We start from the raw sequence: 12,114 nt of genomic DNA on the forward strand, positions 1-12,114 counted from the left end.
GGTAGATTATGTAGGAATTTATGGATCAGTTCTGGGGTAGGCTGTGGAGTGGAAGGATCCTCTTTAAGATTATATAATTGGGAATAATAAGATCGGAACACAGCCGCTATTTTGTTGGGATGATAGGTAGGTTTTTTCGACACAGGGTAATTTGGATTTAGATTGCCTAGTAGCGAGATACCTCGCAAGTATTTTGCCCGCTTTATGCCCTTGCGTGTAAAAGGTCGTCTTGGCTTTTTTTAGATTTAAGGCATGTCGCCATGCCATAATGGTCCTAAGCTCAAGTCTAGATTTTTGAAGTTTCTGTAATACAGTGGGAGATAAGGATTGTTTATGGAGTTGTTTTAGTCTGGTTATCCCATCCACCATGTCTAAACATTTTTTGTTCCTGTCCCGCCTCGCTTTGGAGGCCATTTTCAAGAGTAAACCTCTACAAAATGCTTTATGAGCGCACCATGTACTAAATACATTTGTCGTAGGAGAGGAGTTAATATCAAAATATTCTTGTAAAGCTGTAGTAAGCGTGGAACGAAAAGCAGGGTTATAATACATAGATATGTAATTTCGCCATAAAAACACTGGAAAAAATTTTAAGGACTCCTCAATGCTTAGTGAAATAGGTGCGTGATCCGCCCACGTCATAAGGTGGATTTCAGCACTGGAGACATTTTCTAATAATTTGATATACGTCAAGAAGAGATCTATTCTCAAGTAAGATTTGTGAGGTGCAGAGTAATGCGTATAGTCTCTTTCAGATGCATGTAGACATCTCCAAGGATCGTACAAATTGGCTTCAGATAGCACATTGGCTAAAGAGTGTCTCAGGCTGCAAGAGGGATGGGAAACATCTTCTGGATTTTAGCTACTTTTTTCCACAGAGAATTGAGAAAGTAGAGCTGGTGCACATTAGGAGCATAGAGGTTGACTATGGTGTAGGTGATGTTAATTTCACACACAATAATTAGGTATCTACCTTTGTTATCAGACATTTGGGACAACAGTGAGAATGCAATGGAATTGCGAACAGCTATAAGAAAACCACATTTTTTTATCAGGACTATTGGACATAAAAACATGTGGAAACATATGATGTGAGCAATGTGGGGTTTTAGAAGATGTGAAATTAGTTTCCTGAACACAAACCACATCTCCAGCCAGTCGTTGTGCTTCTCTCCACATAGAATGACGTTTAAACAGGCTGTTAAGGCAATGGGCGTTCATGGAGATTATTTTCAAGACCATGATGATTTCAGGAAAAATTATGAAAGGTTGCCCTCATGTGGTGCAGAAGGAAGCTGCATGGTAGCATAGACAATCCAAATAGTTAAACTTACAAGAACCAAAGTGTTCCAGCGAGGAGAAAAACGTATCGTCCAATTAGGGTGAGAGGGAGTCAAGGTATGTTTATTCCATATCTTACTGATCAGGATGCTCTGTGGAAAAAGGGTTGAAAAAGAGGATAAAAAAACTTGTAACGAGACAAAATAACAGTTAACGTGAAACTTTGTGTGAAATCAATCACTTCGGTGAGTGGGGGGTTCAGAGCCGAGAAACGCAGCTCACTAAATTGCTGTCCAAGAACACAGCAGGTATACAGCAAATAAGTAGGAGGCACGGAGAAGTAGCGACATGGCGCATCATCCTGCTACCTGTTCCCAGTCAGGTGTTATTTTCCTGGGTGAAGCTTTATGAAGCATTGGCATTTCATCGGTTGGTAGAAGGCCCCATTTTTTGGCTAACTGCAATCCCTCTTCTTCAGAATTGACCGAGATCACCCGGTTATCTTTAGTGATAATCAATTTAGTGGGGAAGCCCCACTGGCATTTGATGTAGTTATTGCGTAGCAATTTCGTGAAGGAGAGCAATTTTTTGCGTGCTAAAATGGTATGTTGTGAAAGATCAGTGAATAATGGGATCCCAGCATAGGGGGAAGGAAGTGGAGTATTTTTCCGAGCAAATAGCATTAATTCTTCCTTGATGTGATAAAAGTGAATTCTCGCTATTATATCTCTAGGAATGTGATCAGGTAGAAATGAGGGCTTAGGCAGTCTATGGGCCCTATCCACCACTACTTCCCTATTCAGAGTGTGTGGTAGCAGTGCAGAAATCATTTGTTGGATATATTGGCGGAGTTCCGCAGCAGGTATATTTTCGCCTATGCCCCTGAATTTCACATTATTCCTGCGAGAGCGGTCCTCCAGATCCACTAATTTCACCTTTAAAGCTCTCACATCTTCTTCTGCCTCATTATGTGCGTCAACTAATTCATTATGCGCTTTAGCGATTTCGCCCATTTTAGTTTCCACATGTGCGACTCTTTCCCCTAAACATTCAACATCCTTGTTAACTTGCGCTACAAATCCCATCATATCTTTATGCAGGGAACCTTTGAGGGTAATTAACATATCTTTCATCACTATGGCCGTAAGGGGTAAGGACTCTGCGGGGTAATCTAGGTGTTCGATGAGTTCACTAGTAGTATTATGTGAGAATGAATTGGTATGTATCTGCTCACTCATAGATTGCACATCTGCAGAGCAGTGTTGTCTGTACTTCTGTGGGCTGTTTGATAGGGATGAGATTGCAGAGCCTGCAGCCATTGCTGGGCTGGATGTGTGCAAGGGGGGACTGTGACCCTCCCCCCTCACATGTCCCTGGTGCTCAGGAGAGGGATAGTGATCAGCGCCATCTTAAGGGGAGGGGCCGCCCGATGAGGTGAAAAACTTGGTCAATTTGCGGGCCCCTCCTTATTTTTCCTCTTCCTCATTATTCCTCCTGTATGCCCCCCTCACTTAGAGGGCTTACTATGACGTTGGCGGGTTCACCCGCTGCCTCCTGTCGCTGACTTTTCCCCGTGGCTCCGGAGCTCCCTCACTGAGCAGCCATCTCCATCCACTGCCGGCCACGTCCCTAGGAAAGCAAATTTCAATGTGAACATGTCTTTGCAGTGATTTTTCTGTGGTGTTAGACGTGCTTCTTAGCAAGTCTGTTTTTTCAGACTGATTCCTGGATTGTGCCTGGTTAGTAAATTCGATTTCGCGTCTACTTGTTGACTCTTGCTTTAGTAAATGTCTTTGCCGTCTAAAAGTAGACGGTCGCTAATAAAAAGTAGACGTTAGCACACAGAAATGCGCCTAGGCACATTAGTAAATCAGGGTCAGAGTATTTGTCAAATCCATGTACTATATTCCTTTTATGTTCCCTAAAGAGCACTCTGAAAGTGCGCAAAGTGCGACCTATGTATAGAAGGCAGACAAGACAGTAGATGACAAATGGACCCTGATTTACTAATGTGCCTAGGCGCATTTCCATGGGCTAACGTCTACTTTGTAACAGCGACCGTCTACTTTTAGACGGCAAAGACATTTACTAAAGAAAGCGTCAACAAGTAGATGTGAAATTGAATTTACTAACCAGGTACAATCCAGGAATCAGTCTCAAAAAGCAGACTTGCTAAGAAGCACGTCTAACACCCTGAAAAATCACTGCAGAGACATGTTCACATTGAAATTTGCTTTCCAAAATATCTGGACTTCACTTTAAACAATATCTGACATTTCCAAAAAAATTTAAAATGTGTAAAAAATAGTTTTTTAAAGGAAGTCATGATAGTGAAGAACTAGACGCTTTTCCAGCACCTATGGACAGATATAAATGCGCATGTGCAGAACAAATTTTAGTTGTCTGCCGTGGGCGCTTTCTTTTTAGACGCTGTTTAATAGTAAATCTCTGTGTGGAGTCCTCTGACAGATGGCACTCGATCGTGTCTACTGTGTTTAACAAACAGCACTATTTGTAGCTAGGCATATCTTTATGTATTCTAATTTGATTTCCTTAGTTCTATTGATTCTGTTTTTGTTTCTTATCCTTTATAATTATTTCTGTAATAATTTTACACATTTCAAAGGTCTAGATAATATATATTTTGACAGCTGAATCTAAAAATAAAGGTTTGCAGTTAAAAAAATTAAAAATAAAACGGCGTGGGGTCCCCCCTCCCATCCATACCAAGCCCTTCGGGTCTGGTATGGATATTAAGGGGTAACAGGGGTGGGCTGACCATTTGGGAACTCGGGCACTGCCTGAGGGCCCGGGGTCAGTAAGGGGTCCCATGAAATGCCCCTGGTACCTTTCATAGGCTTTTTTGGGTGTGGTTTGAGTGTGGGTGAGGACACAGGGACCCCATGATCCCTTATTGCCCAGGTGCCCCATGAGTTGTCAGTCCACCCCTGGGGGGTAACTCCACACCAAAATTAAATTAAAAAACAGCGTGGGATCCCCCCAAAATCCATACCAGACCCTTATCCGAGCATGCAGCTCAGCAGGTCAGAAAAGGGGGGGGGGGCGAGTGAGCGCCCCCCCTCCTGAACCATAGCAGGCCACATGCCCCCAACATGGGGGGGTGCTTTGGGGCAGGGGGGCTCCCCCCAAAACACCTTGTCCCCATGTTGAGGGGGATAAGGGCCTCTTCCTCACAACCCTGGCTGGTGGTTGTGGGGGTCTGCGGGTGGGGGACTTATCAGAATATGGGCCCCCAGATCCCACCCCCCCACGTGAATGAGTATGGGGTACATGGTACCGCTACCAATTCACAAAAAAACTAAAAGTGTAGTGTAAAAAAACACAGGACACGGTCTTTGACAAGTCCTTTTATAAAAGAAATATCTCAAAGAAGGTCCCCCGAAGTAGATACAACATCAATCACGAAGCCCGCCGCTGGCGACCAGAAAAAAGAAGAAAAAAAAAGTTCCGCTTCCGACGCTGGCTGCCAGCCTTCTGCTGTGAGTCTGGGTGACAGCTCTTAAATATGTAAGGGGCGGGGCCACTCAGGACATCATCCGAGTGACCCCGCCCCATGTGACATCATTGATGTCACATGGGGTGGGATCACATGCGTGATGTCCCCGGGTCTAGATGAGATTTGCCATCACATCTTGGCACTAACACAGGCCATCAAGGATCTTCAAGAAGGATACACCTGGCTAGAGAACCGCCTTTAAACCTTACCTGCACCTGCGTTGTCTGATAGGCCTGTAGTAACTCCTTCTCCCGCTGCTGCCCCAGGAAACATAATTCCTCCTGCGGTGATGATGTTACCTCCCAAGTCAAGGATCCCTACACCAGAAAGATTCTCTGGAGATCGCAGCAAGTTCCGGGCGTTCCGAAACGCATGTGAGCTTTATTTTGCTTTACAACCCCGGACCTTTTCCCTTGAAGCAACTAAGGTGGGATTTGTGATTTCTCTGCTCCAGGGAGAACCACAGGCATAAGTCCAGCACATGCTGGAAAAGGTGGATGTCAAGTTAGCCTCCTTAAACATCTTTTTTGGTTCCATGGCTCAACTGTATGATGACCCCCAGCGAGCCGCATCAGCAGAGGCCACTCTTCATGTGCTCCAGCAGGGACGCAGGGCAGTGGAGGATTACGTCACAGAATATAGGCGCTGGAGCACCGATACCCATTGGAATGACGCTGCCCTACATTACCAGTTCCGTCTAGGCCTTGACGAACTGGCCCGCGTAGGAGTACCCGATACTCTGGGGGAGCTCATTACTCTCTCTATACAAATTGACCGTCGTCTTAGGAAGCGTAGATTAGAGAGAGCCACTGGGCTAAGTCGCCCCATATGGATGCTACCTAGGGCTCCACCGTCAACCAACATGGCGCCTACCAGCTCTGCTACACCTTCTGTAGAGGAACCTGAACCCATGCAAATAGGTCTATTATGAACCTCTCTGACACCTGAAGAACACCAGCGTCGACGCCAGAACAATTTATGCCTCTATTGCGGAGAAGCCGGGCACTATGTGAGGAACTGCCCCTCCAAGATGTGTAAGTTACCAAATGAATTACCTGCCAGTCCACCTCCCGCTCCCATCAACCATGCTCACATTTCCATTCCTATCTCCTTTCAACTTTCGGAAAGAGCTCTTCCAGTGTCCGCTATCCTTGATTCCGGAGCTTGCAGCTGTTTTATCGATGTAAACTTCGCCCAGCGACACCAGATACCGTTACGAGCTAAAGCGCAGAAACTTACCATATTCTTGTCTGATGGATCCAACATCAAATCTGGAGCAGTTACCCAGGAAACAATTCCCCTACTGGTCACGATACCATCCTCAGGCCACAAGGAACTATTATGTCTAGATGCCATTGCCTCCCTAATATTTCTTGTTATCCTGGGAATTCCCTGGTTACAGGTACATAACCCTAACATCAATTGGGTATCTGGTGAAGCAAAGTTTCTGTCCACCTACTGTCATATGCACTGCCTGCCCCAACCCTTAGCTCCATCCAGACCCCTCCTATGTATTGACACAAAATCTGAGGTACACCAAATAGTCCCAGCGGCCTATCATAGTTTCCTGGATGTTTTTAGTAAACATGGTGCCGACTCCTTGCCACCACAAAGACCATAAAACTGCCCAATCGAGTTACTGCCTGGGGCTAAAATTCCCTTCGGTCAGATTTTCCCTTTGTCAGAGCGGGAATTAGGAGCACTAAAGGAGTACCTCGACGACAGTCTGAAAAAGGGGTTTATCCGCCCATCTACCTCCCCGGCGGGAGCTGGCATCTTCTTCGTAGAGAAGAAGGATGATTCTCTTCGTCCCTGTGTGGACTACTGTGAGCTAAACAATATCACCATCAAGAACCGATACCCCCTACCATTGGTTCCAGAACTATTTCAGAAGCTGAGATCTGCAATCCTGTTCACTAAGCTGGAACTAGGGGGAGCTTATAACCTGGTACGTATCCGAGAGGGGGATGAATGGAAGACTGCCTTTCGCACCAGATTTGGGCATTTTGAATACCTAGTAATGCCCTTTGGCCTATGCAATGCCCCAGCAACGTTCCAGCATTTTGTAAATTACATTTTCAGAGGCTTTCTAGACATTTTTGTTATAGTGTACCTTGATGACATTTTAATTTTCTCTGTACGTGGTCTCGGTGGAGTTCAAGGGAAGCAGAGAGTCCTCAGCCGTCTAAGACTTCCTGGTCTTTACGCCAAGCCCGAGAAGTGTGAATTTGAACACCAAAGCATCCAATTCCTTGGATTAATCATTTCCACGGAGAGGTTCAGGATGGATCCTCAGAAGGTTTCTGCCATCCTGTAGTGGCCTGCACCAGCAGACAAAAAGGGAGTACAATGTTTCATTGGATTCACAAATTTCTATAGGAGATTCATCAAGGGCTTCTCAGCCATTATAGCTCCTACTAACCAGTTAACCAAGCAGGGCATCCGATTCCATTGGACAACCAAAGCACAAACAGCTTTCGACTCCCTAAAGGAATTATTCACCTCAGCACCCATCCTGAGTCATCCAGATCCAACACTCCCCTTTGTGGTGGAAGTTAATGCATCAGAAAATGCAGTGGGAGCAGTCCTATCACAGCGGCAGGGCCTAAAACTTCTGCCGGAAATAGGTCACCACGTCACGGCGTGGCGGCCATCTTGGTACACCTGTATATTCAGCTGTACACCCATACATACATACCCTCATCCGAAAGCATGAGGTTTTGGACTGGCTGCTACATAAGTGGAAATGTTTGATGTTATCTGTCCCTATGTAACAAATAAAATATACTGCACTATGGGAGGATCAAGTTTGTCTCATTTGAGAGATTGATGCTGCAATACTTACCTGGAGAAGAGCCAGAGGTGGAATATTTATTTCTGAGAGAGCAACCTTTGGAGTGATAGCTATCTTGGAGGATCCGTGAGGGGGATCCACAAAAGCTCTTTGATCCACAAGGGTCGAAGTGATGAGGTGAGAGGCTTATCCAGATGGTGGTCGGATTGTCAGATTCACATGCACTCAGAGATCTACACGAGTTTTGTTTATGGTCACTAACAGTAGTTATTGGAAGCACTGTTTTTCTTTGGTCACCAGCAGCATTTATTGGACTTTGAGAGCACTGTCGTTTGTACCATTTTAATGGTCTTCTCACTACACAAGAGGCACGTGTGATTATAGATATATAGTATTATATATTATATATATGTGTATGCGTGTTATATATACAAATATATGGAAATGTTTTTTTCACATGTTTTGAGTTATTTATTTTATTGTGTGGATTCAATGATTTATGGGCACTAATTAATATTAATTGATATCACTGTCACATTTATATATATATATATATTTTTTTTTTATGAAATTTTGTGATTTCACATTTTTTATTATTTATGTGTGCATATATTTTTTGGGAGTAGCGCTACATTCTTTATTGTATTTATTTGTCTTCAGTTCCTGCTTGTTCTTGGGGCATTTTCCCTTCAGTTTTGTCTTCAGCAAGTGAAATGCATGCTCAATCGGATTCAAGTCAGGTGATTGACTTGTCCATTGCATAACATTCCACTTCTTTCCCTTAAAAAACGCTTTGGTTGCTTTTGCAGTATGCTTTGGGTCATTGTCCATCTGCATTGTGAAGTGGTGTCCAATGAGTTGTGAAGCATTTGGCTGAATAGGAGCAGATAATATTGCCCGAAAAACACTTCAGAATTCATCCTGCTGCTTTTGTCAGCAGTCACATCATCAATAAATACAAGAGAACCAGTTCCATTGGCAGCCATACATGCCCACGCCATGACACTACCACCACCATGCTTCACTGATGAGGTGGTATGCTTAGGATCATGAGCAGTTCCTTTCCTTCTCCATACTCTTCTCTTCCCATCACTTTGGTACAAGTTGATCTTGGTCTCATCTGTCCATAGGATGTTGTTCCAGAACTGTGAAGGCTTTTTTAGATGTTGTTTGGCAAACTCTAATCTGGCCTTCCTGTTTTTGAGGCTCACCAATGGTTTACATCTTGTGGTGAACCCTCTGTATTCACTCTGATGAAGTCTTCTCTTGATTGTTGACTTTGACACACATACACCTACCTCCTGGAGAGTGTTCTTGATCTGGCCAACTGTTGTGAAGGGTGTTTCCTTCACCAGGGAAAGAATTCTTCGGTCATCCACCACAGTTGTTTTCCGTGGTCTTCCGGGTCTTTTGGTGTTGCTGAGCTCACCGGTGCGTTCCTTCTTTTTAAGAATGTTCCAAACAGTTGTTTTGGCCACGCCTAATGTTTTTGCTATCTCTCTGATGGGTTTGTTTTGTTTTTTCAGCCTTATGATGGCTTGCTTCACTGATAGTGACAGCTCTTTGGATCTCATCTTGAGAGTTGACAGCAACAGATTCCAAATGCAAATAGCACACTTGAAATGAACTCTGGACCTTTTATCTGCTCATTGTAATTGGGATAATGAGGGAATAACACACACCTGGCCATGGAATAGCTGAGAAGCCAATTGTCCCATTACGTTTGGTCCCTTAACAAGTGGGAGGCACATATGCAAACTGTTGTAATTCCTACACCGTTCACCTGATTTGGATGTAAATACCCTCAAATTAAAGCTGACAGTCTGCAGTTAAAGCACATCTTGTTTGTTTCATTTCAAATCCATTGTGGTGGTGTATAGAGCCAAAAATGTTAGAATTGTGTCGATGTCCCAATATTTATGGACCTGACTGTAAACTCATGTCCTACATGCATATAAAACAAGAGCAATAGGAGCAAAACATGGGGACTACTGAGGCCCTTACCAGTCCCCAATCAACCCTGGAAGATGATTTCCATGGATTTCATCGTGGAATTACCCCCATCTGAGGGTTGTTCAGCCATCTTCGTTGTGGTGGATCGCTTCTCAAAGATGGCCCACTTCGTTCCTAAGAAAGGAGTACCCTCTGCAACAGAGACAGCCCAAAGTTTTATTAAGGAAATAGTAAGACTTCATGGAGTTCCGAGAAATATTGTCTCCGATCGAGGAGTACAGTTCACCTCAAGATTTTGGAGAGCACTGTGTGAGAAACTAAGAATAGAACTATTATTTTCATCTGCCTATCATCCCCAGATTAATAGACAAACAGAAAGAACAAACCAGACACTGGAACAATAGATCCATTGTTTTACGTCATTTTCTCAGGATGACTGGGTGTCATTGTTGCCTTTGGCAGAATTTGCCTATAACAATTCTAAGCACTCATCTACAAAGCAATCTCCATTCTTCTCAAACTATGGATTCCATCCGTTATTCTTATCCAACACATTGCCTGAATCATCGATCCCAGCAGTACAGAATACCTTTGGGTTCCTGTAACGGAACAACAAACTACTACAGGAGGCAATCCTGAAGGCCCAACAAGATAATAAAAAATGTTTTGATAAGAAAAGAAAGGGGACCTGGTCAAATTTCAGATTGACATGTCCCTCAAGGAAACTCGGTCCCAAATTCTTGGGACCTTTCCCAGTAAAGAAGAGGATCAACAATTTATCGTATGAACTCACTTTGCCTGAAACACTGAAGATACATCCAGTATTTCATGTATCATTGCTCAAACCCTCAGTACCTAATCCTTTTCCAGACTGGAAATTAAAGCCTGCAGAAAAAAAGGGGTTTGTGAAAAGGAATTCACAGAAAAGCGGCTACATTATGAACAGAATGTGATACTCAGAAAAATTTCCAAAAATTATACTTTATTGCATATAAATATTTGACATATGGGCAATCCCCCTGGTTTACCATCACCTCAGTATGAGACAATACACACAGACCTAAAACCATATAAAATGACACCAAGACCGGTCTGGATAAATGTGCAACAAAGACAATGACCGCTATAGTCTAAAGTCCTTGCAGCACTGGCACATAGGTTAACACTTCCTAAAGGAGGTGTATACAAAAATTATACCATAGGTATACAGTGTCACATGCTATATATATAGAGACATATGTCATAACCATGTAGGTTATATCCCATATAGGGGAATTTCCAAAAATTATACCAAGGGTATATAATGTCACATGCATGCAGTACAGCGAGCACAGTATGCGTCAAAAGGGAGGCATAACCATAAGCCTATATTAGGCAATAGATGGATATCACATACAAAATGCAGTACAATCCTATGCCGGCACATATGGTTGGGGCCCATTTATCTGAAATAGAAGTGACTGGTTATTAGGACTCTTAAATGAAAAAAGCCCCGATTGTTGCCTGGATGGAGAAATAGATGTAAATAGCAGAACACTGCTTTAAATGGTTTCTTCACCACAACATGTGGACTGCAAACCACTTTTAGTTGGAAACAAGATAAGGCCCAATGGATCTTCCGCCTGTTGAAATATACGTGGTATGCCTTGTTTCTTATGTGAAGCACCATAATGTCCCCATCCTGTAGTAAGACAAACAATATGAGGATAGTCACTGTAAGAGCTTTCACTCTATGGTAGACGTTATTGTCATATAGATCGCATGGGACCTTTTATCTAATGTCCTGTAACAGTCCACTCACCACCTGTGCAATGGGTAATAGGAAAGGAAAAGATGTCCTTCATAAGTACTGCCGTGTGGAACCAGGGAACCACCGCTTACATCAGCCGACATATCGCGGGTTCCGACCTCTCCATGGCGCCTGTGCTGCCTTAGCATGACTCATGGCATGTGAAAATGGCAACCTCCTTGTAGGTCAGCGTGCGTTCCACCTAGTGCGCATGACCGGAAGTGACGTATCTGACGTATGACGTCCTATTACCCATTGCACAGGTGGTGAGTGGACTGTTACAGGACATTAGATAAAAGGTCCCATGCGATCTATATGACAATAACGTCTACCATAGAGTGAAAGCTCTTACAGTGACTATCCTCATATTGTTTGTCTTACTACAGGATGGGGACATTATGGTGCTTCACATAAGAAACAAGGCATACCACGTATATTTCAACAGGCGGAAGATCCATTGGGCCTTATCTTGTTTCCAACTAAAAGTGGTTTGCAGTCCACATGTTGTGGTGAAGAAACCATTTAAAGCAGTGTTCTGCTATTTACATCTATTTCTCCATCCAGGCAACAATCGGGGCTTTTTTCATTTAAGAGTCCTAATAACCAGTCACTTCTATTTCAGATAAATGGGCCCCAACCACATGTGCTGGCATAGGATTGTACTGCATTTTGTATGTGATATCCATCTATTGCCTAATATAGGCTTATGGTTATGCCTCCCTTTTGACGCATACTGTGCTCGCTGTACTGCATGCATGTGACATTATATACCCTTGGTAT

The 12,114-nt window shown here is 43.5% G+C and overlaps 1 protein-coding gene and 1 pseudogene across 18 annotated transcripts in view; both read left to right on the forward strand.

The window, feature by feature from the left end:
- LOC149443234 (neurexin-2-like) overlaps positions 1–12,114 on the forward strand; it is a 2,355,461-nt gene that overhangs the window by 168,682 nt on the left and 2,174,665 nt on the right. The gene's annotated exons all lie outside the window — the stretch shown is intronic.
- Positions 5,829–10,150, forward strand: LOC149443236 (uncharacterized; annotated as a pseudogene).

Source organism: Staurois parvus, unplaced genomic scaffold, assembly GCF_062004578.1.
Source record: "Staurois parvus isolate SC_StPar_1 unplaced genomic scaffold, SC_StPar_1.0 ptg000866l, whole genome shotgun sequence".
Lineage (NCBI taxonomy): Eukaryota > Metazoa > Chordata > Amphibia > Anura > Ranidae > Staurois > Staurois parvus.